The sequence below is a fragment of the Cryptomeria japonica genome, chromosome 2 (assembly GCF_030272615.1).
Source record: "Cryptomeria japonica chromosome 2, Sugi_1.0, whole genome shotgun sequence".
Classification (NCBI taxonomy): domain Eukaryota; kingdom Viridiplantae; phylum Streptophyta; class Pinopsida; order Cupressales; family Cupressaceae; genus Cryptomeria; species Cryptomeria japonica.
In genome coordinates, this window is record NC_081406.1 from 508,833,843 (window position 1) to 508,859,762 (window position 25,920).

Consider the following 25,920-nt stretch of genomic DNA (forward strand, 5'->3'; position numbering starts at 1 on the left):
TCGATTCCAACAATTGGTATCAGAGCCTTGTGCCTCAGAGGAATTTTAACAGCTTGAGGAAGATCCTGAATCCGCAATCCATGGATATGAGTTTGGAAAAGCAACTTGAGGTAGCACTTGAAGATTATGATGCTGAAAGGATAAAGAACTTGAAGTTAAAAAATGAATTGAATTCTGCTTAGGAATTCATTCTTGTCCTACGGGAGAGGCTGTCATCTGTTCAGGCTAGGAGGAAGGAACTTTTGCAAAATCAAGATGATGAAGAGAAAGATGCACTTAAGGAACAGTGTCAGAAGTTGAGTCAGGAGAACATGGTCATGAGAAATGAAATGCAAGCTATAACTATGAGGATGTCTAAGGAGATTGAAGACAAGAAGAAAATCTTGCTATATCTTTGAAGAACAAATTTGAAGAATGTCGTAGGTTGGTTCATGAGAATGATATGTTGAGTGTTGGTATTTTGATATAGTTTTTTCGTTGATGTCAACACCTACTAAAACACTATCACTTTGGAGATCTAGCAACATTTACCGGCAAGCAAGTAACTATTGCACAGTTACTGGTATATGAATCACCAGCAGGATATAATGATCACTGGCACTTAGAATGGCATGAAAGACACTTGGTATTATTCAAGACATCGTATGGACATCTTATCTTAATGGATTAATCATTGGTATATTCATATTTGCATATTTTCTTTTACCGGCAAATAGGTCCAAGGTTACCTAGAGTTTCACCAGCAGGTTTATCTTTTCCAGATCAGCATGGCATGCTATGGAGATGATTAATTATTGTTGTAAATGCATCAGGCCGACATGTTCAATAGGTTATTGCATCGGATATTATATTATTTGTAAAATATCTTATTGTACTATCTTGTATAGTCGACCTACTAAAATTGGTCTTAGGTTATGGTATAAATGTAAGATCTTATTTGTAAGATCAAGCATGGAATGCGAAAAAAGAATTGTGTGAAGGTATATGTGAGATTAAGCAGTGCAATACATGCAGACATCATTTGAAGGTGAAGCCAGGTTTTTGTGAAAACATATCAGCATTACACCGGTACTGAATCCAACATATGAAGATGCTATTTTATGTAGTACATTCCTATTTGATTTAACCATCCAACTGTAGTCAATGTGACTCCCATTTTGTCATTGAGCAGTGAGCTCTAGGCTGTTGGCCTTTCTACATGTGCAGACCCCATTTATGTACACTTACTATCTGCAGTAATATCATCTGATTATGGGTAAGGTTTCCCACCATGGTTTTTCCCCTTATAGGGTTTCCACATACAAATATTGTTGTCATGTGTTGTGGATGACTTTATGTTTATGTTTCATGCATTAATCTTTACCGGTATAGCAATTAACTGTTAAAACTATCTACCGACATACTTAACTAGTTTACCGATATTAAGCATTAAGTTGGTTAAGTTGTTTTTGGTTTGAATTTATTAGACAACTGATTCACCCCCCCCTTTCAGTTGTCTTTGGGACCTAACATTGAGAACTAATTTAGTACAATTCCAAAGTAATGAACAAGAGCTTGAGAGACAAATGATAATTCTGAGAGATTATCTAACTATTGCAAGTGAGTATAAAGAAAAATTCAAGATTAGTTCAGCACAGCTTGATGAATTATTAAAGAGACAAAGATGGATTAGAGATTCAAGTGGACTTGGCTTTGAACAAGGTCAGAGTTTTGGTACAACAAAAAAAGATCAAAACCATAAGGCACTGGTAAGGCAGTTCAATGCTTATAAATTTAATGGTAGATGCTCTATTTGTAATAAATTTGGTCATATGGCTAGGCAATGTAAAAATAGAGCAAATTCGAACAATAATTCTACTCCCGGTAAATGTTCTAAATGTAATAAGAATGGTCATAAAATAGAAGATTGCAGAATGAATGTAAAATGTTATGGATGTGTAAAATTTGGACATATGACTAATCAATGCAGGTCAAACAATTATACCGGTTTTAATAAAGCAATTCAAAAGAACAATGTTACATGTTATGCATGTAATGAGGCTGTACATATTGCTAAATTCTGTAGAAGCAAAAATTCATTGGTTGGTAATAGAGGATCAAATGAGAAAGGGAAAGAGAAGGTTAATGAAATCCAGCAAGATCATACCCAAAGATGGGTTAGGAAGTCAGAAGATCAATCTGTAGATGGGAATGCACCGGTTACGTATCTAGCAAAGGAGGTTGTTGTTGCACTGGTAGGAAGCTCAACCAATAACTGAGGCAGATGCCTTAGGGGTAGGCAAAATTCATGAAGATGCTACATATGCCCCGGGAAGAGGTTCTGGAAGATGTTCTAGACATTGGAGATGCTTATCCGGCATGGAGATTTATATCAATGAAAAATTAGGTTTTTTCTTGGAGGATAAAAGGTTGAATCCACTTCATTTTTTATCACCTTGCATTCAGAGAGATTCAAAGAAATCAAAGGCAATTCAGTGTGATCAGATATCTTCTTGAGCGATTTCACCAGCGACTGGAAGAAGTTTATTAGGGTTTCACGGGTAGCGATTAATAGGTATTTATCTTCAATCATGGAAGCAGTATCATCATTTGTGCCTATCTTTGTCATGAACCTGACTATTGTTGAGGTCAAGGACCATCCCAGGCCATCTTTCAAGTGATATCTGCATGTGGCTACCCTCGATGACTTAGTTGGAGCATTTTCCCGTGTTCCGGAAGGAGTTGTGTATGTTGAAGATGTTAGGGCATACATACACTGTCACATTGAGGATTTGGGAACATCTGACATCAAGAGCATGTTCATGAGCGAGCTAATGGGAGATTCTAGAAAGATCAAGCCAGAATACAAGCACATTGAAGACTTAGGGTTTACTGGAATTCTGGACATTCCAAAATTTAAAGATGAAATAGTTAGGTATGTTTTAAGCATAGTACATGGAGAGTTTATCTGGTTAGATAGACAATACAAGATTACCAAAGAAGCCATCAGGTCACTCACTGGTTTACCACAGGTTGGGCAGCGTCTAGATAAGAAGGTTTCTAATGATCATGTAAACTAAATCACTAGCACAACAATAGACAAACGATCTATGAGAATCAGCACTATGACCGACACAGACATCATATTCGATAGCATGGTCATCGGTTACAAGGTAACTTAGTCAAATTGACTAAATTCTATTTCCAGCTACTGCATTTTCACAACTTATAAGATGATGAGAGAATGAGAAATTGGATCTATGTGGTTGGATTATAGATGAATTATTGATAAACCTAGGAAAGATTAAAGGAGAAAAGAAAGGAACTTTCTGGTATGGCAACCTAATTGTCTATTTAATGCTATTTTTCATAAATGAGACTCCCGGTTTTGGGAAGAGACAATGGTCATTTGGCATCCCGGTAGGGAGGCAACTGTAATAGTCAATTTCTTCATTAGGTAATTAGAGAGATGATAAAGTTTGGGGATATTTTAAGGCATTTCAAAAAGCCATGAAATCTAGAGAAAGGGTTCTTAAGCACATTGTTGAGAAATACTCAACTGACATATGCTTCATGGTGAAGAAAGATGAAACACTTATGGAAGCAGTCAAACCTCAAAAGATATGGATTGAGGAAATGGGCTATAAAGTTGATGGACTGATTTTAGATGCTTATGCAAAGATGTTAATTGATGCACTGGTAGATGAAACTATCAAAATCTTTGGTACTACAAAGTAGAAAACACAAGAGGTTAAAACAGAGTTCAACCATAAGAAAAGAGAGAAGAAGGAAGGAAAGGCCAGTAAGTTTTTTGAGAAGGTCTCACAAGACATCAAAGCATTGATTGATGTTATCCCGGAGTAAGGTAGGAAGAGAAAAGAACTAGAAGTATTCATTGAACCTGTTACAGCAAAATTTGCATCTAAAGATGACACACCCTTGGCATTTAAAAGGGTCTTAAGGAAGAAAACTGAGGAAACTAAGGTAGAAGTCAAGAAGAAACCGGTTAAGAAAGTTACATTCAAGTTACCAACACAGAAGAGAGCTTCAAAGGAAACATCTTCTGCTTCATCCAGTAATGCAAAAAGGAAGAAGAAGGATGACAGTGATATGCCAATTCAATCTGGTAATGTAACTATCATTCCACCAAAGACTTGTGCAAAGTTAGTAGATGAAATAACTAAATATGGCATTTTAAAGGAGTGTATAGATATGGTCGGTAAGCCCACACTAGCAAAGGTAAATGAGAAAGAGTCCTTTGCCCATATGCTAAATGGACTTGTATCTATTTCTGACACTTTCAAATCTAGTTGGGATACTTATCTTGAGCTATTGGAGAAGGCATATCCAGATATTTTCAAATATATTAAGCTCTGGTAAGGTATCTTTGTGATATTCATTGTATATTATCTTTCATTCTTCATCCTAGTTTTGGATCTTTGGCATTCTTTTTGGAAATTTTGATGGCATTGATGTCAAAGAGGAAGTGATATAGATGTGAAAAAGAAAAAAGAGGCAATTGTATGCATTAGGGGGAATATGGAGTATTTTGTATTGATGGATATTCAGCTCAAGGGGAGCAGGTAGGATGAAACCATGATCATTTTTCACATGAGTGTTGCCATCAATGCCAAAAGGGGAGATTTTGGCAATTGACACTCAATTGGTTGCTTTCACTATGTTGTCATTGATGGCAACAAGGCAAGCTATTTCGGCTTCATGTTTTGGTTCAGTTGTGTACCGATAGGCACTTCATAGATACTTCGCCGACATCGGCACCAGCACTAGCACTGGCAGGTTGAAAGGAATTCTCAGGTTGTCAGCAATGCAGGCTGACATGGTTTTAGGTATTGGAGGCCAACATCTTTTGGATCCGGCATCGACAATTGTTTTTTATATTCATATATTTATGTTATCTGGCTGACATGTATATTGATGTTGTAATTATCTTTGTAAGCCAACATAAGGCATGATAAATTGTAAAGGGTATATAAGTCAATAGGTTGGATCATTTCGTGATATATATTGGATAGGAGAACATGATAATGTTATGTAATACAAAATATATCAGAGAGATCATGTATGTGAGGATATTTATGTAAAGGGGTATTCCGGTAAAGGGTTTAGGGTTTTAGACTGGAACAGACAGAGCTTAACCGGAACTATATTCAGGCATAGAAAGATGCTAATTTAGCAGTTCACTCATTTCTCTAGATTGTAGTCTAGATTTGTATGTAGTTAGTGAGACTCCTTTTGTGTTTGATCAGTTTGCTCTAGGTTGTAATCCTTCCTGCAAGTGCAGGCACCTCTATTTTGTAATATCTCTTCATATGGCCAACGAATTGATATTGTGGGTCACAAATCCCACTATGGTTTTTCCTCTTTGAGGTTTTCTACATATAAATTTGTGTGTTATGGTGTTCATTTATGTGATTGGATTATTGGTTGCTTTACTTGTTTCAATTCTATATGTACCGGTAATACCGGTTGGTGTATGCATCTTTTAGTAAGGTTTAAATTGATCATTCTGGTAGAACACTGATTCACCCCCCCCCCCCCCCCTTCCTCTCAGAGTTCTTGGATTCCAACATCACTTTGGTTTTTCCCTTCTTAGGTTTTTCATGTAAATCTATTTTCATCTATGCATGAGCGTTCATTGCTTGTATTTATTTTTTACTAATCACATTAAGGTTTAAAATTCAATTTGATTTGTGTTATAAAGTATTAAGATTTGTTCAAGATTGATTTACCCCCCTCTTAGTCTTGGGGTGTGCTTGACACTATTTATTTTATTTCCAATCATTGAATTGAAAATCTTAAGCATACTAAAATCTTTTTGATTTTTCTTTTAAGAATGTAACCCAAGTCATCCTAGATAAATCATCAATAACATAAAGTTCCTTTCACCTAAAAGATTCTTTGTTCTAATTGGTCCACACAAGTCAGTATAAATCTAATGCTCTGCAAAAAGGATAGTTAGGATAACAAACACCAACAAACAAGCAAGAAACAAGTGTTAGTGTTAGAAAATCAAAGATCAAACACTATCCTAAGCAAGCATATCAAGAGAGACACTAAAAGAAAAATAGAGCATTTAACAAAGAAAATAAATGCAACAAGGCATCTCCAAATGCCTTCCACCATGCTTGTAGCTTCTCCTCCCTTGTTCCTCTCCTCTCCAAGTTCCCAAATGAGTGTAGCTCTCAGTAGCTTTTTGCACTATTTTGGATGTTGTATGGAGGTTAAAGATTGTAAATGCTTTAAACTATGCAAATGCAAGTGTAAAACAAACTAAATATGAGATATTATGTAATTAACTAAGATTAATTTTATCCCAAAATGACAAATATGGATGATTATGCTAAATGCTCTCTAAAATTCACTATAAGTTAGATGCATACAAGTTTTCAGGATCATAGATGTGCTTGAGAATTCTTGAGGCTTGAGGATTTGAAAATGAGGAATGTGAGCTCTATTTATAGGTAAAATGGAGCAATGGATGGTTGAGATTGAGTAATCTCAACAAGGGTCAGGATTGATGGGTTTATGATCCATGTGAGGGATTTCAACCCAATCCCAGGATGACAAATGTCATCATGAGATGGGTTGAGGGGAGAGGGGAGAAGCATTAAATGCTTGACATGACTTGAAGGTTTACTTGGGAGGTAAGGTTAATGTTGAGTTGAATGAATAAAGCCATTATCCAATAAATAATGCCTTTAACCAATGGACAAACTCTTGTGCAAGAGTTAGTGAGGATAACCATGGTCAAAGAAATAAATTCTTGAAGAGACCCATGGGTTAAATGAGGGTTTTGTTAGAGGGAAAGTCTCTAACCATGGGAGAAAGTGTATTTAACCATAAATGGTTATGTAAGAGCCATTAATGGTCATGTAAGAGCCATTAGTGGTTTGGAAGAATTTAGGGGATAAGTTGTTGAACAAATAAAACATTAAATGCTTTTCAAAGACTTTCAAGGCTTTGAGAAGTGACTCCAAGTTGCTTAGGAATGTGACAATATTTAGGGGATGGATTAGGGTAATTAGGAATTATTAAGGGTCTAGAAGGGGATTTAGGATTGCAAGTAGGTTTGGTGGTAAGGGAAAATAGAATTTAATTAAAATAAAATTAATTTATTTCAATTGTGGTTGCAACTTGCATTTGTAGGAGAATGCAAGTGGGGGGGATTTGTTTAGTGATTTAAATAAATATTTATTTATTTATTTAAAAGAAGAAAGTGGTTAAATTAAATAAATATGATTTATTCATTTAATTGATTGTGAATTTGTTTTAATGAATTAATTTAAATAAATTGGATAATTTGTTTAGTTAATAGCAGAAGAGTGTAAGGATGAATTAATTAAATATTAATTTAATTAACTGGTGACTAATGGTTTATTAATCAAATAAAAAGTAAATATTCATTTAATTAAATGGACAGATTTATGTGACTACAGAATCAAATCCAATTGTAGGAGATAAATATATTGTTTTGAATATTGTCCTTATTAGCTTTCCAATCTAACATTCTTTGCATAATGTGTTTGCAAGCTTGAGTATCTTTGACATATCTCTAACTGCATGTGTAGAGTTAATCTTTACAAGATTCTCAAAATTGATGTGTCCCATTCTTTTGTGTCATAGCCAACATTCACTATTCTGTCCTAGAAGATAGTTTCTCTCCTTATCCTCCTTTAGGTTGTATGCATTTCCATCGATCCTAGTTCCTTTTTCCACCAATATTCTAAACTTTTTCTTCTTGATTTCACATCGTTTATCATGAAAAAGTGAGATTATAACCTTTTATACATATTTGGCTTACACTTTGAATGTCGTGCTTTAGACTCTTAACATGGAGAACATCTTATATCTTGTTCTTTCCATCAATAGTTATAGTAGATTTTCTACAAATCTTTGTAGAAGAATCATACCCAAAATTGATTGATCATTCATTCCATTTGTTAAGATTGATAAACTTACTTCTATCACATGTCATGTGGTTAGAAAAATCACTGTCAATCACCCAAGAGTTTGTCTCCTCTTTTGCATGAAAGACATTCCACACAATCATAGACCTCTCAGTATTATTGTTGCCAAAGTTTTGCTACAGTTAAATCTGGTGCCCTATTGCAGAGCTTATACATTACAGTTGAAGAAAGGTACACAAATTTTTTTACAAAATCTTCATTTTTTCACATTATGATTCAAAAGTTGAAGTTTATTTCATTATGAAAGAAAATATACCAAATAACAGCAAAAGATTGCATAGAAATAGCTTTTATATTACTTAAAATGTATAAGGTGTCCCACACAAGCCATGGAAATAGTTGAACTAGCATATAACATATGAAATGTACTATAGTTCTAAATAAAAGAAGAAGAGAACATATAGGATAATATAGCCATCATTGCCTGATAGTAAGTCTTTAGAGGGTCTTCAAAGTTGTCATCTTCTCTTGATCCTGATCTTTATATAGACCTACAAATGATGAGAGAGATGTTAGAGCTTCATTTATGAGACCTATATTTCTACAAACAGAATATAGTACATCACATATGCCATAGTTATCAAGCAGATACCATGTTTCATCTAACAAGTTTGTTTCATGTGTAGAAATAGGGATTGAATAGTACATTGTATGTTTTATCATTCAGGCATGTGGGGTTAAATGAGGCTCCCATGAGGTTTGATCCCAGCATGCTAACATGTCAATAAGATTTTAGAGAATAGAGGCTTGTCATCCACATCAATGAAATCTGAAGGTCACTATTATAAATGACACATCAATGTCCAATGGAACCTTACTAGCAAGCTAAAAGGATGGAAAACCCTAATGAGGTTTTAGAATGATAATAGCAGCTTATCTCAAGATAGTGTATTGACAATATCAAGAAACAAAGACTTCACCAACCAAATACAACACAAAGCTAGTAAGGCAAAGGTCATGAAGTGCAGATCAAAGAAAGCATAATAGTGATACATGAAAGAAGAAAGAACATATCACTGTTATAACTGTATGTTGAAAAGTGTGGAATATGCAAAAGAGAATCAAACAACATCAAACACACACATGAAACATTATTTTAGAGTTAGAAATCAAAATAGAAACTAAACTAAGTTAGCTTCAAAATTAAGAACCCCAAGCACGTCTCATGTTCCTCTATCTACAAGGATCTTCAAGATTCAAGGTGGCTCTCACTTGGAAGAGCACTTGACCTTTTAGATGTCAACCTAAAGAATGAGATTGAAGGATATGACAAGATCAAAATGAATGCAACTAAGATCCTAGCTAGACGATCAAATGATATGAAAAGATGAAATGCAAGATATGAGACTAAGATTGATTCCAAATTGAAAGCTTAGGTGTGATAATTAAACTAACATGGAGATTGCTATGAAATTGATATACAATGGTTATGAATTAAGCTAGCATGAAAATGGGATTAACATGATACTACCAACATGATGAAAGCTAAACTAGCATGCAACTAAGTCAATCTAAGTGCTTGATGATGACATATTGAGCTCCTTGATAACCTGCAAAATGACTATAAGTTTGATGCACAAGATGATGGATCTCAAAGAGTGAAGGAAGGGGCTCTATTTATAGGAAAACTAGAGAAATGGATGGTTGAGATTGAGAAGTATCAACAAGGGCTAGGATGGAAAGTTATCAATCCATGAGGGGAATTAAATCCAATCCCAAGTTGATAAATGTCACCTTGAGATGGCTTGAGAGGATGATAAGCCAGAATTAGATGATAAGTAAGCATTAGGGATAACCTCAATGGATGACATCATTGGATAATGCTATTATCCAAAGGAGCACGCTATTGTCCAAGACGTAAACTCTTGTGCAAAGTTGAAGGATGGTCAAAGGGACAACCATCATGGGATAGGATGATGTCTTGTAAGAGGCATTAAATGCCTTTTGAAGACTTTCGAGGTTAACTTGCTAGAAGGTAGATAACATTAAAGTATTTTGTAAGGGCCTTACAAGTTTGGAAGACTCAACAAGTTAACTTGTTGAAAAAGGTTAAGTCTTCAACACATTTTGAATACTTTCCCCAAACTTGGAGAAGTGACTCACCCAAATTTAGGGTTGTGACATAATTAGAAGACTTAGGCTAAATATTGAGGGATTAGAAGGGTTCTAGAATAATATTAGCATGCTAATGGAACATGTAGGAGAATGAAAGTGGAGGGAAATAGGCATTTTTAGATAAAATAAAAGATTTATTTTACCCAAAAGGGTTGCAACTTGCATTTGCAGGATTTTGCAAGTGGGGGGACTATTCACAAATAAATAATGATTTATTTAAATACAAAGGGATTTTTTAATCAAATGTAAATTCAATTAAAAGGGAAAAGGGGGTTTTAATTAAATAAATAAGATTTATTAAATTAAATGCCTAAAGGGTACTTAATCAAACCTTGGCTTTATTAATAGGTTAGGCTAGAAGAAAAGGATTTTAATCAAATCTTTAATTTGATTAATAGGAAGATTGGAAGAATAGGGATGTTAATTAAACCTTAGTCTAATTAATAGGTGAATAAATGATAAAATTCATTTAATTAGTTGTGAAATTTTTAGGTGTCTACAATAGCAGACAGTCCAAAGTATATTTCAAAGGGATTGTGCAACAATGCAGCCCATACACTTTCATGAAAGAAAAGACACCAAATACGCTACAAAAGTAACAATGATAGTCACAATAGGTAGAGATGAAGTGAGATCATTGTCATACACAATGCATAGTGATCTCCATTCATGGACAAGAAGTAAAACAAGATTTTTCTCACTTGGTTGATAAAAGAATATCTCTCTTCATTTGCCTAGATCAAATGGCCATCATAAAGGTTAATGCCCAGTACAGTAAATACAGTCATAAATTTATGGTGATTAGGATCAAAACCATAGGAAATATAGAGATAGGAGTATAGTCAATATCAAGGTACAGTTGTTAAGTAATGGTCTAATTCCATGGTAAGCTAAGAGTTTGTCTTGGACCCTAAGCCAATGGAACAAAAGACATAACATTAGTCTTATAAGGTTTAGAAAAGTGAAAGGCACCATCAAATATCTGAGCAAAATAGTACCATAGAGGTTTCTAGAGCATCAAGGATATTGGTTTTGTTGAAACAATTAGGGAGTGTGAGAACCATGTATGCATTACAGAGGTAGTAATTTTCAAAGGGATCCCAAAGAGCATAATAACATCTCTATTCTCTGACATTCAATAGAAGGGCAGTGACTTCACATGAAAGAACAATGAATATAAAGCCAACCCTATAAAGTGCAGCCCATTAACAATCTTGGCCAATGTTATAGAGAGTAGGATATCCAAGGGATGAGTAACCTAGCATTTAGTGATAGAGACAGTTATAGACCTCATTTCAATTAAGTGACACAGTCAGGAATAAAAGTTTTTATAATGACAATTCACAATATATAGTGCTTTCATATATGGATTCATCAATGCTATTTGAATGAGCACGGTCATGTAAAGAAGCCCATCTTATAGCAGTCATCAAAATGAGATAGCAATAGCCCAAGAGACCAAAATATAGTAAGGGAAGACAACATCACGTCAGTGAATAAGCACCAAACAAGAGCAACTCTTATGAAGTCAATGACAGTAGTAAGTGATTTGCAGTGTATGAATTTGTTTCACAAATGATATCATCCAAGTTTCAGTTCAAGGAGTAGGCCAAGCACAGTTAGGACTTCTAAAAAAGCACCCAAAGACTTCATGATTACCTGATTTTCAGTCCAAGGAAGAAAGGTAACAACACAAGTCATTTTTATATTATTTGTAACTATCAAAGAGTTTCACCATAGAGCTATTAATACCCATAGTAGTAAGTTCATTGAGCTTGATAGTACACACCCTTTCCAAAGGTTCTTGAGTTAAAGGGATATGGTGTCCTCAATAAACAGTGAGGTCATTGTCAAACCACATTCAACACTGAGACACTATAGGACAATGTGCAGCCCATAAAGGCAGTATATGCTATAGTTTTTAAAGACTTTGAGATACATAAAATATCACTTTAGTCTCATGACAGTGATTGGTTTCATTATCAATAAGGAATATACACTACCTTTTAATACTGTGCAATATTGAATAATGACACTAAGTGCAGCTATGGCAGAGATCCTTTTATCAGGGGTCAAAGATGCATATTGTGGTATTAGTAGTCACAGATCCTCTTAGCACCACCAAAGCAACAATCATACAGTCATTATAACAGTAGTAGCAGCTATCCAAACCTGTAGCAGTGCACATATGAGTAGCTCATACAATAAAAAAGGACTCTAAGAGTAATCATCTACAATAGGTTTCAACCATTAAGTTCTTGGGATAACCAAGGAATCAAAGTGATCACAATCACAACAATGGCTCACAATAAAGAACAAGCTTAGTGATATTGAATCAAAGGGAGGATTGCTATCATTATCCATTTATAATTTCTATGGAGGAAACAAAGAAAGCAATGATTGAAGTTGTAGTGAAAAGACATCGTTAAGAAAGAGAATGATAGTGTTGAGTCTTTATCAAATGTTCAAGAGAAAATCACCATATAGAGAGCCATCATTTAAGATCTGCAATCTCATCATGATATGATAGTCTACATAAGAATACCTTTGTCCATTTTTGAATCAGTCAAAAGTACAATCTATAGTTAATAGTGCAGTGTTAAAAACACAATTACAAAGAACACTCTCAGAGACCAACAAAGAGGATAGACATCCACATGGTAAGGTGACTGTCAAATCACAAAGAAAACTTTACAATCACCCCAAAGAAGTCTATTCAAAGAGAAAAGTACTAAGATATCAGTACCCAAATATGAGCAATATGGAATTGTCCAAAAGAGCCATGAACATAACAATAATTAGAAGTCCCAGTCATGATTAGATGAATATTTCAAAGATAGTCACAATACTTTCAATGAAAGAAATGACAAATACATTATAGTCATGAGTTGATGCATGAGGTGGTTAACACAATGCATAATTATTTAGCAAAGACAATGAGCACTTAATGGAAGAGCATGAACAGTAAGAAATGGTCTTTTTATTATGTTTTCAGCTCTTTAAAGCATTAGAGTAAACAGTTTGCAGATCAAAGGGGTAGATCTTAAAGATGACAGTGCATGGTGCTTTGCATTTATCGATTCTAGAAAAATACAGTGACAGCTAAAGGTTCCCAAATTCCCTCATAACACTGATAAGATTCGGCCAATATAGTCAAGAGCAATTATGAAGTCACACCATAGAGAAGTAACCCTAAGGGTAAAGCACGGATCAAACAATACTTGCAATCATAGAATAAAAATAAAGAGATAAAATCAACTAGTTAGCAATAAGGTTAAGTCCTTAATGAAGACTTTGATATTATGGAGACAAAACCTTCATGAGCAGTGAATAGAGTGAGAAGTCAAAGAGCTTGCAGAAGTCATAACGCAATTAACAATGAAGAGGTATATTACCATGAAGAGCTACATGCCTAAATGTTATTTCTGACAATTTAAACATAGGTATCATAATGCAAAGGGTATGTTGAAGTTAAATAAAAATTTAGAGATACCAAAGACTGATAGTCTTGTCACAGTCCATACACAAGTGGTCAAGAAAATAGTTAACACTAATGTATAGTCCTAAGGTGTAGTTATAGTACTTTTGATAAGGAAAGACAATGCTCAGAATAGAGACAAGTGATCTTTCATAAGGTACTACTGAGAACACGGTCAGAATAAGACAGCCACAATGATCTTATCTTGCCAAAGCAAAGCATGGGTATGATAAACTATTACATAGCAAGGGCATACACATGCATAGTTGTTATCAAGGATGAAGTCCAAATAGTTGAAGCTCATAGTGACTGCTAAAAGACAGTAATAGTAAATTAGTAGCACTCAGGTTCTTGTATGACAAGATCTCCATGAAGAGAGATTAGGGAAGCTTTTGAACAATGAGAACGTGAGTGAAAAAATCATGCTATTTGGTAGATATTACAGCAATATCAAGTGATGAAGAGCAGGTTACTGCCACAAGGAATGATTCCAAAAACTATTCACACTCAAATACAATGAGCAATATCAGTAGTCATAGCAATAAGCAGCCAATACTACAACCATACACATTTACCAACCAATAAGTTGTCAAAACAACCAATGATCTTCATAATCATGATTAAAGCAGTTCTCAAGCATACATGGTCTCATTCAATGCAAACTCAAATGAAAAGAGTCCATCTATCGTATGGATATGATCAGATTTTTTACTTTAATGAAAATATTGAAACAATACCTTCTTTTGTCAAAAGTGCAAACATGCGGGGATAGCCCAACAATATTATGGTGCAAAGTAAACAATATAGCCATAAACAACATTCAAGGAGAAATATATGCAGTACACAAGAGCATATATACTGTCACCAAGGCGATTAAGGTAGAAAAATTATTTGATTGGCTATCACAATCATAAGAATATTCATACAATACATGTTATTGTCAGAAAAATGTACATCAAAAAGGATCCCAACCTCATAAAAAAATTCAAACATCAGAGCATCAAATAACGTATACATTGGAGCCTCCAGATCTAAAAGCATGATCAATGTAGGGGTTTGAATCAGATAGAGACAAGATAGATCAAAACCATGAATCCTTCAAAGAGAGCACATAGCTCTATAGACAATGAATACAAAAAAATATTACGGCTATAGTTCAATCACATATGGAGAAGGAAAAAACGAAGGATATATGCTTAAAACCCTAAATATATGTGAAGCTTCAATGGTGAATCTTCCTTCCAAAAGAAATAGCAGAGAGAAGAGAAGTAAAATAGCACATACGATGTAGAGTCCAACATCAAATCCTTCAAGCTCCAGCTCGAGTCACAAACAATGCATGGCAAAAGCAAAGCAGAGTTTCTCCAAAAAATTGCAAAAAATTAAAATGAACAAAGATAGGGTTCAAGTGTTATTCCATGCCCTAATTCATGGTATATTTTATAGGCTTGTATTTCTTTGTTTTAAATAAATGATGCATGTAATATGAGGTTGTGGCCAAGACTTAAGCAAGTCTTTTGGCATAGGTTTTTTTTTTAATATGGTCCCATGCAAAGGGTCTGAGAGGTTTCCAAGATCTTCTATTCTCTTGCTTTTTTATATTAAATATACTTAATATATTCTTATTAAGATTTAGAATTAAAAAATCTTAATAAAAATATATTAAGTTATATTTCAAAATTAATATTCATCATATTTGATATAATTATATTAGAATTTATTTTATTAGAAACCCTAATAAAATTATATTTAATTATAATAAGAAAAATAGAAAGAAAATAATTTAATAATTTTTTTATGGCTTTTATTTAAAACAATATAATTAATTATTTTAAAATAAAATTATCTTTAAGGATTAAAAAAAAAAGGGATTCCTCCATGCAGAAGTTAGGGAAAAGGAGATATTTTTTATCTCAAAGCTATATTTGTCTCAGGTATACATGCAGATTTTATAGAGAAAAAGAATGTTTTTCAATGGCTATTTTTAGCATCAGGATGCATGTGTTTTCCAGAGGGGGAGGTTTTCTTTTTATTGAAAAAGCTATTTTTGGCAGTTCAGTGAGCATGCAAAATTCAAAGAAAAGGAAGCTATTTTTGACAATTTGATAGTTCTATATTAGGAAGACAATACCACTTGCATGCATTTTGAGTCAAGGGGACTATTTTCATCATTGGAGAGTGATTTTTACAGATTTTTGCATGTGCTTTGAATGCTATTTTGGGAAAATTTGCCCAAGGGGTTTTTCATGCAGTTTTTTGGAGATGGTCTTCCATATATCTTTCTTTCCTCTTCATTATCCAACAATTCTTTTTCTTTTTCCAACTTGCATTATAGCTTTGGCAAAGCTCTTTCAGGATGAAGAATGTAATTGTAACTCAGATTTTCAATTCTAGAAGTATTGTAACATCAATTTCTTTTAAGTTCAATAAAGAAGCAATGTTCTTTTTCATATATTTCTGATTATCATTATTATTATGAGTGATTTTGATGTGTTTTATGTGTTTATTTTCAAGAAACCTTTGAATATGTTTCATTGTTGCAATGATAAGGTTAGGGATTTCACGTAAATTCATGTTACAGGTTGTGTTAGAATGTTGAAAGTAGTTTGTAGTTGTGAAACTCGTGTTTCCTTCAAACAAAAGCTAAAACAAGAGGCCTTCCTGTGAAATATTTATGTATTTTCTTGATTTTTCTGAGATGTGATCATAAAAGCCTCTTTCATTGAGTCTGATTGTGAGTTTAGGACAGTGAATAGAATTCAATAATTTTTGTGCAACCACCTCTTGTAGCCTTAGGATTTTAAGTTCCAGTTATCCTTCTACCTTTTTCCCATCAAGACAGTTAGTTTGCAAGAGATTCATCAGACAGGAAGCCAACCTATAATCTGAAGGTCTACTTTTAATATAGGCAAACCCACTGGCCTAAAAGTATTCCCATGTTTCATAGGATTGTTGAGCTTTCATTTTAGTATCATGGGTGCAATCCTTCTTGACAATAATTATTATCATCTTCTAAAGTGCAAGAAACCTTAATAGGATTATGATAGTCTTCTTCACACATTTTTTAGGGGTAAAACCATTGATTCCAAAATTCAGGACAATGAAAAGAGTTTCATTTTTATCATCATTAGGATAACTAAAAGACTCATCTAAATAGTAGTAGATCTCTTTGGAATAGATACTTCTTTTGAAATTGTTTCTCTTGAAATTCTTGTTACTATTCCCTAATTATTTATAGGGACATTTACAAGCATAATGACCAATTTTTCCACAATTAAAACATTTGAAATGTAACTTATATTTGTATTTGCCAACTCCCTTCTTCAAATTTCTAACAATTTTTTCTTTTTCTTCATCAAAACTATTGATCTAATCAGATGATTCATTCTTTTCTTTTCTATAGGTTTTGAACGAAACTTCTTTCTTAGGGGCTTCTTTATCAAACTCACTCATTTTGAAAGCAATCAATGCACCAAATAGTTGATCCATTGAAAATTTATTTAAATCTCTAGCTTCCTCAATTTAAGACACTTTAGACCTGTATGCTTTGGGAAGAGACCAGAGTACATTTTTCTCCATAATCAGTTCTTTCAATTCTTCACTAATATCTTTGATTGCACTGGCAACTTCACTACCTGGAGCAAATAGTTATCAATATCAGGTCATCTTTTGACAATCTTAAGTTTTAAAATTTACCTTTGTAGATCTAAAGCTTGGCTTGCTTGATTTTTGTATCTCCTTCATAAATACCACTAAGCTTATTCAAGATATCTTTTTTAGTACTATAGTGCATCACTTTTATGAGCTCGGCATCCATTAATCCACATAAAATAGAATTACTATCTTTGGAATTATTTTCATATGACTTGATTTTTGTCAAATTAGTTGGAGGAGAAGGAGTATTACCATTCTCAATAGATTGACAAATACCAAACCCTGATGAGGTCAGATTTTGTAATGTCCTAAAATTGCACCCCTTGCAATTTTGACCACATTTGGGGCCCGCGCTTTAGCCTCCTCATCCTAATTATTCAATGGGACTCATTTATGCCTCTGTCATGCAACAAACATCACATTTTATTTTGTACCTTGTTGGGACCACTTGCCCTAGCCCAATTTGGGGTAGGACCAAGGCATGGCGCCTTGGTCCTCATTCAAACCAAGGCGGTATGCCCTGGTCCTCGCTAATTGGGGCCCAATTTAAGACCTTTTACCTATGAAAAATGTTACCAGGAAACCTTCCCTTATGTCAAACTATGTTGGAAAATTAACATTGACAATGGGCAAGTATGTAAGGAGGTCTTCCCCTCTCGTTTGGACATAAGAGGCATAAGTGGGGGCATTATTTCAAATTCCATTTTTAATCATTTAATTAATCAATTAGATCTAAAGTATTATTTTTCCAAACATCATAAAATTAGGCCCTCTACCCTAAGTGTGTCTCTTTTTATTCTTCTAATTAATCATTTCATCAAAAGCCCTAATTATGTCCTATTTCAACCTTCAAGGCCTGATTTCTCTTTTCTAGACACCTCTAATTTCCTTATACTCTTGGAATTAGCTCTAAAATCACAATATCTTGCTTTCCCAAAAATTTGGCAAAAATTTGATCGGACCGTGTGTTCGGACTAGGTAGCTAGCTACTTGGTCTCGACTTTTTCTCCCCAAATTTTGAGAGCATGTTTTGGTTCTATTTGAATATTCAAATCCAATAAATTGGTGAAAAATATTATTTCTAAGTTGTCCTATGACTCAAAATAAAGTTAGGGTTTTATATATATAGCCTTTCCTTTCATCATTTGAGGCATCTAATCTAATCATTCAATTCATCAACAAGCGATTGAAGGAGCCTCTTATGAAGTGAAAGTGCACGTTATGTGAAGTCTTCTCAAGCATTCATCAAGTCTACATCAAACATTGTGGAGCAACTTTACATCATTCATTTGCAAGCTTGTTTGCATAAGGGTTTTGTCATGTTCATGCCATTTCATACAACATATGTGATCACATTCAAGAAGCAAATCATCATCATCACTCATTGCAAATTTGAGGTATACCTTTAAATTTTTTATTTCAAGCATTTGCAATATTTCATTCAAGGTTGATTCCAACTGGGGTTTGACTAAGGCAAACCCATATACCTTTAAATTTTTGGGTGTAGGAAATAGGTACACAATTGTTCTTTTGGAATTAAGCTTTATTTGTAGAGACGGAAAAACCCTTTTTGATACACAAAAAAATTGGAGGACCAAGAGGGGGTGCTCTGGTCCCTACACATGGTCCCTGCTAATTTTGGCAGTTTTCGTAGAGCAATTCCAAATCATCTCATACTTCTTAGATCTAGGTGCACAATGGAATCCCAAACCTATAGCTCATTGTTTTCTTAGTTTTGTCTTCATTTCCAGCACTTAGTCTTAATTCAACTAGTCAAATTACAAAAGAGGGTCAAACACATTCCATTTCAAACAATTTACTTAGTATTTAGTCCTAATCTAATTAGTGACTGAATCTAGTGGATTTCCCTTCCCTCTTTTGAATGTAAAGGTCTTCCAAGGGAAATTGATTTGGTGATTGCTTCTTCTATGTTGCAAATTACCAAATCAAATTTTTCCCTTTACAGATATGAATACATCCTTACCCTCCAAAAAATATATGGTGTTCCTTCCAACTGAGGTGCCTTGTGAGATTATTCTTGTGCCATCTTGAATCTTTCTCAAGTGGCTAGGCTTCTTCTAAAGAACTTAGCTCTGATACACACTAGAATACTAAGAGGAGGGGTTGTATCAATACTCAATAAAATCTCAAAACCCTTCAACATTACTAAATCCCAATACTTCTTTACAACATTTCAACAATGAAAAATAGAAGGAACAAAGCATACAACACCATTACATATGAGAACATCAAATTTATATGGAAAACCCAACAACGGAAAAACCATGGTGAGCAAGTTGCTTGGAGATATTGTCCAAATCTAGCCTTACAATAATATAAATAGATTTACAACTTTATTTTAGGGATACAACCCAAGAAAGCTGCAACTCCCTAAATCATAATTTTATGACTACAACCAAAAGAAGTCCACTACTCCTTGATAATTACAACACTTAAAAAAGAGGCTACAACTTTAGAGAATCGATGATTTATGAATTTCCACTACAATACTTCTACACCATTAGCACCTCTGGCTCACTACCTCTAGCAAACTTCGGGACTTATTCAAATGTAGATACCTTCAACTCACTGCCTCCAGTATGGATTAAGTATTTTTGCACACATTTCACAACTATCACTCACAACAAAACTTTGCAATGATTTGATTTTCCATTTACATCATCCACAAGCATCAAAAATCTCTCTAGGTCAGCCAAGATGAAGCATATGAACATAAACCTGCATTGACCAAAGAGGTTGGCCCAAAGAACATATGTAGAGAGAAGAGAACAAGTATATGGCATAAGAGATTACCTTTATTTCCTAAGTTTTCCAAGATTAACCAATAATCTTGTTGAGTAAGAGAGAAATTGAGTGAATAATGTCACTCCTCCATAATTCAAGTGAAAGCCTAGGAATATGAACCTAGACAAGGACCCTCAAGGAGAATGGAACCTTCACTTGGACAAATAGGAGAACCGGTTTCACTAACATTGCAGAATGTCTAGACCAGTTTCTGGGGGTGAATCAACTATTCTACCCCTTGTAGGATCAAACCATTTCCCTATTTGCCTAAATGTGTCTATAGGACAATCCAAGGGTGGCAACCCTTTCCAGTTTGAGATGATGTGGTTGGGAGTGTTAGAACTTGATAGCAGCATGGTGGAATGAGTCGGTACTAGGAAATAACTTGAGGTTGTTCAAGCTAAATAAGAAGCTCAAGTATATTAAGATCAAAATCAAAGAGTGGAACTTGAGTCAATTTCAAAATATCCATAAGGATAAACACAGGGTCATGGCAAAGCTAGAGGAAATTACCAATTATGTCATAAAGATAGGCATGAATGAAGAACTTTTCAAAAGGGAGAGCTCTCTTAAGGCTGAACTAAATGAAATTATTTGGTGTGAAGAAATTCACTAAGGCAGAAATCTAGGGAACTTTGTCTCAAGGATGGGGATAGAAATACCAAGTTCTTCCATAGATCTTCTATTGCCAACCGAAATAGGAACAGAATATCAGAGATTGTGAGGCCAGATGGTAGTATTGCCAAGGATTATGAGGAAATTCCCTAGGAAGTTGTAAGACATTTTGAATCTCTGATGAATGGCAAATGCCAGAGTGGTCAAGAAGTAAAACAGAATTCTAGACTCAATCCCTTCTTTAATCACTGAAAGACATAATAAAGAGATCTTCAAACCCATTGACTTAGATGAAGTCAAGAAATTTACCTTCCAGCTGAATCCTGATAAGACTCCAGGCCTTGATGGTTTTCCTGTGGCCTTCTTGCAGAATTTCTAGGACATTATTGCCCAGGACCTACACCTAGCGGTAGAAGAATCCAAAAAAAGAATGACCATGTTGGGAGCTACTAATCACACCTTTCTAGCTTTAGTCCCGATAAAGAAAAACCCTAAGCAAATGGGTGATTTTAAACCAATTTCATTATGCAATTCAGTCTACAAAATAGTAACAAAGATCATTGCCAATAGAATGAAACCTCTTCTAAAACATATTATTTCATATGAGCAAAGTGGCTTTGCCCCTGGATGCTCTATTGTTGAAGGCATCATCGTTGCTCATGAAACACTCCACACTGCAAGGAAAACTAAAGATTCTTGTATGATTTTAAAGTTGTATATTATGAAAGCATATGATATGGTGGACAAGGAATTTCTTATAGAAGTATTGAGGAAATTTGGCTTCTGCAATGAATGTATCACATAGGTCAAGAATTATCTATAAACACCCAAATTCTCAGTTTTGGTTAATGGTTCATCTCATGGTTTCTTCCCTTCAATGAGAGGTATTCTCCAAGGGGATCTTATGTCGCCATTTTTGTTTATAATTATGCCTAAAGCCTTAGGTCGGTTGATTAAATCTCTTCACCATGATGGTCATTGGCTGGGTGTTAATGTGGCTACAGGAGTTGAACATTCAACCCACTTGCAATTTGTTGATGATACTATTCTATTTGGAGTCTCTATTAGAAGAGAGGCAAGGACTATAAATACTTTCCTGAATGACTATTGCAAGGCTTCAGGGCAAAAAATCAATTGTAACAAGTCATAAGTTTTCTTTATCAACACTTTGTCGAATATGCAAGGTGTTCTATCAAAAATCCTCAATTTAAGAGTTGCAAACTTTCCAGGTAAATTCCTTGGGACTCCTCTTTTCATTAGTAGTAATAAGGTTTTCTATTGGATGCATCTTATTGAGAAATGTAAATCTAGGCTTGAAAATTGGAAAGGGAAGTGGTTATCATCTGCCGGTAAGCTTACTATGATAAAATCAGTCCTCTTTGCCATACCAATTTTTTCCATGGCTTGCTTGAGACTACTAGCAGCAATAGAAGATGAGTTAATTACTATAATGAGGAATTTCCTTCCGAATGGGTCGGATGACAAAGGGAAATTTCCCATGATTGCCTAGAATAAAATAAGTCAACCAAAAAATGTTGGGGGTGTTGGAATTCGACAGATTTCTATTATGAATTTGGCTATGGGAGTAAAATTGGTATGCAAAATTTGTAGAGATGGTAATCATAAGTGGGTAAGAATCCTAAAAGACAAATATCTAGACTCACTTGAGCCTAAAAGGATTCTCACAATTATCAACCCACCCAAGGGTTTGACCATTTGGAATTTTATTCTAGAATGCATATAAATCATAAGTGATCAGGTCACTTGGGATGTCATAAATGGGAGGAATGCATCCTTTTGGCTGGATTCTTGGAGTGGCCAAGAAGCCTTGTGTCATAACCCCGCTCTTCAATCTATAATGAGAGAAACATGCCAGCTTTGGGGATACAAAGTTTGTGATTATGGTCATTCAGTTAAGGAGAATGGTATTGGCAGATGGGTGTGGAATTCTTTGGACCCCTTGGACTTAGTCCAAAATTAGAAAGACATTTTTTTCTGGTATTCTAAGGAATCGAATCATTCATCCATCCTTGAATGAGGACATCATTAGATGTTGTGGCTTGTCTGATTGTAAGTATAAGGTATGTTTTGGCTATAAATTGAAAGAAGTTGTTGTAGATAAGAAGGCTTGGCCGGTTAATCTATTTTGGCACAGACATCTACTTCCTAAAGCAAGTTCCTTTGCTTGGATGGCTTTTCAAGGGAAGATTCTAACCAATGAAAGACTCCTTAAATTGGGTATTAATGGGCCTAGTAGATATGTATTATGTTGAAATCAAGAGGAGACCATTGATCACCTTCTGCTTCAGTGCAAATTCTCCAGCAATTGTTGGTGGCATTTTATGGGCAAATCAAATCATGCATGCCATTTTCTGAAAGGTTTGGATGATTGGTTTCTACTATGGCCTAAATCAAAATGTAAGGCATTATTTGGGGACTTATTTGTCATCTTGCCCTCACTGTTGATTTCAAAAATTTGGGAAGAGAGGAATCATAGAATTTTCCAAGATAAAGATATGGGCCAAATTGCCCTCTGTGGCAAAATTAAGAATCGCTTGTTTGAGCTCCTGAATGAATCAACTAAGTCCAAATCGCTAAAAAAGAATCTATACACTGACTGGGATTGGAAGCTAAAGCTTGCATTCCCAAATTTGATCACCCCCCACTTTTTGCAAGTAGTAACCCTGAGATACTAGTTAATCCAAGATTGGATGTTAAATGGGAAATCCCAGATACAGGGTGGCATAAGATTAACTTTGATGGTGCCTTTGTAGGGAATCTAGGGCAGAGTGGAATTGGATGTATTACTAGAGATTTTGAAGGTATTTGTATTAAGGAAATCTCCGAAGATATCGGTATGGCCACTAACAATGAGGCTAAATTCCGAGTGGCATTAAGAGGTTTGAAATTGGGAATTGAGTTGGGGTTAAAAAGAATCCATTTGGAGGGTGATTCATTAAATGTTATCAATGTTGTTTGTAGTAACCAAACCCCTAGTTGGCGTTTTAACCTATGGCTTCGACCGATGGTGGATTTTCTTGAGACCGTTGAAGAATTTTGAATTAGCCATATCTATAGAGAAGGTAATATGGAAGTAGACAAACTATCTAAGATAGAAATTGTAGATGGACGCCTTGATCCAGGGCTTACGGCTAGGACATAGATAAATTTTGATTATAGCAATTTATATGGTTAAAGTGTTGCAAGCTATCATGGTAGATGAATGATTTGGTTTGTTTCCCTGATGGTCTTGGTTTCTACTAATTTGTAGTACTTATCAGGAGATGATCTCTTACCAGGTGTGGGTTTTTCTTTGATTATGGAAACCTTCTAGTTCCTACCAGTAGGCGTATCCCACCTGGCTGCGCGGTCTCTACCAATTGGCAATGTTGTTGTTTGCATAGGTCTCTTGCACTTGTCTCTTACTAGTATTTATTACGCTCTAGTAATATGGTCCTACCGGGGTCATTTACTACACTGCCGAAATAGATGCTATCAGAAAGATAATCTAGCAAAAAATTTGATAAACAGTTGCAATTGGTTTTCTCCTCAAGTCATCCTGTGTGAATAGAGGCCCTGATCTAGGACATATGGGTAGGGAACATCTATATTTGATTATGGTGGTTAATATGGTTCAAGTGATGCAACCTATCTTGGTCTAAGAATGAAATGGCTTTGTTTCCCCGATGGTCTTGGCCTCTACCGGTTTGTAGTACTTACTGGGGGTGAATTTTTACTAGGTGTGGGATTTTTCTTCGATTGTGGTTTCCTTCTGGCTCTTATTGGTAGGGGTATCCCCCTCAGCTACAAGGTCTAACACCTGGCTATGTTGTCAGTTGCATAGGTCTCTTGTATTTGTCTCCTACCGGTATTATTTTTATGGTTCCGGTAATATGATCTTACCAGGGTCCTTAACTTCAGTTCCGGTGTAGATTTTGTCAGAAAGGTAATCTAATGCCCATAATTACTATTAGATATGATAAATTCAAATGACAGAAGACATCAAAGAGGCAATAAATTGTGAATAAAGGTAACATGCTTACGATGTGTTTTGTTTGTGCGAAGTAATTTGGCACGGTTTAGCCAACTCCTCCAGCTCCTCAACCTTTATGAGTTGTCAAGATAAATAAAGGAAGGCCTACTTAATTTAAGAATATCAATCTCTTCCCCTTTCTTGCTATGATATTTATACAATGGATAAATCGATATTGTTGGAGGCAACATGCCGTTAGATAGCATTTCTAGGCAAATTTTTTATAAGCGCCTGCAATCGGTTCTTTCCTCAAACCACCCTTTGATTCTACACTGTGTAAAAATAATTTTGGGGAAGGAATTCTTAAATGCTTACCACAAATATAAAGCCAATGTAGACATTTTAGCTTTCTTTTTAGCGATGCTACTCTACATGGGGACTAGTAAGCAAAGGGCGAAGTTACTCACTCAAATGGTGTTCGGGCATCGCTTCCTTGGGGAAATTACACCGTATTGGATAATGTCAATGGAAATCTTAGAATTTCCTTTCCCCAAAATTATTATATGAGTTTGGGAAATGGTGTGGAGGTGAGGAAAGAGATGGTAGTAACCTCTCTTGATTTCAAAGCCTTGGAGGCCTCCTGGCCTAACATTAACAGAAATATTGAGTTCCTTTTCAAGGTTGTCGGAATACTGCCTGGCTTCATAGCTACCTAGAGAAGAACCTATATTTAGGATGAAGGGCTTTCGGGCAGAGGATACATTGGTATTCTGGCCAACGGTGACATAGATGATGGAAAATCTTTGGGTCTTGGTTGTGGTGAAGAGTGGTTTCCAAATGATGTTCACCACCCATGGGAAAAAGCGGAATCATTGGCTCATGTTGCTTGCAGGAATGATTGCCCAATAATATTGGATGTTGTTGCTACTCCTACTCCTAGTGATGAGGACCGAGATTCAAGCTCTAAAGAGTCTTGAAATGTTGTGACCTCCTTGGCTCTATGTGTCGGTTCTCTTTGGTATTCCATTTCTCAAGTTCTTTGTACTGTTAAGAAGATTGTAGGCCTTTGGCCAAATTAGGCATAGTAATAGCCAACATTTTGTTCTCATCTGGTTGATTTTGTCTACCAATGTAGGATCCACGCCAACTCGGTTGGTTTTTGGTCATTGTTTGGAGCAATGGTAGGGGGTTTTCTTCCTTGTTCTTTCCCCCTACAACTCTTTCTGAACCAGGTTTGTATTTTACAAATTTTGATTAATACAAGGGTCCTGCCCCTCTGCAGTTATTAATCTATTAAAAAAAGGAGAGAGCAA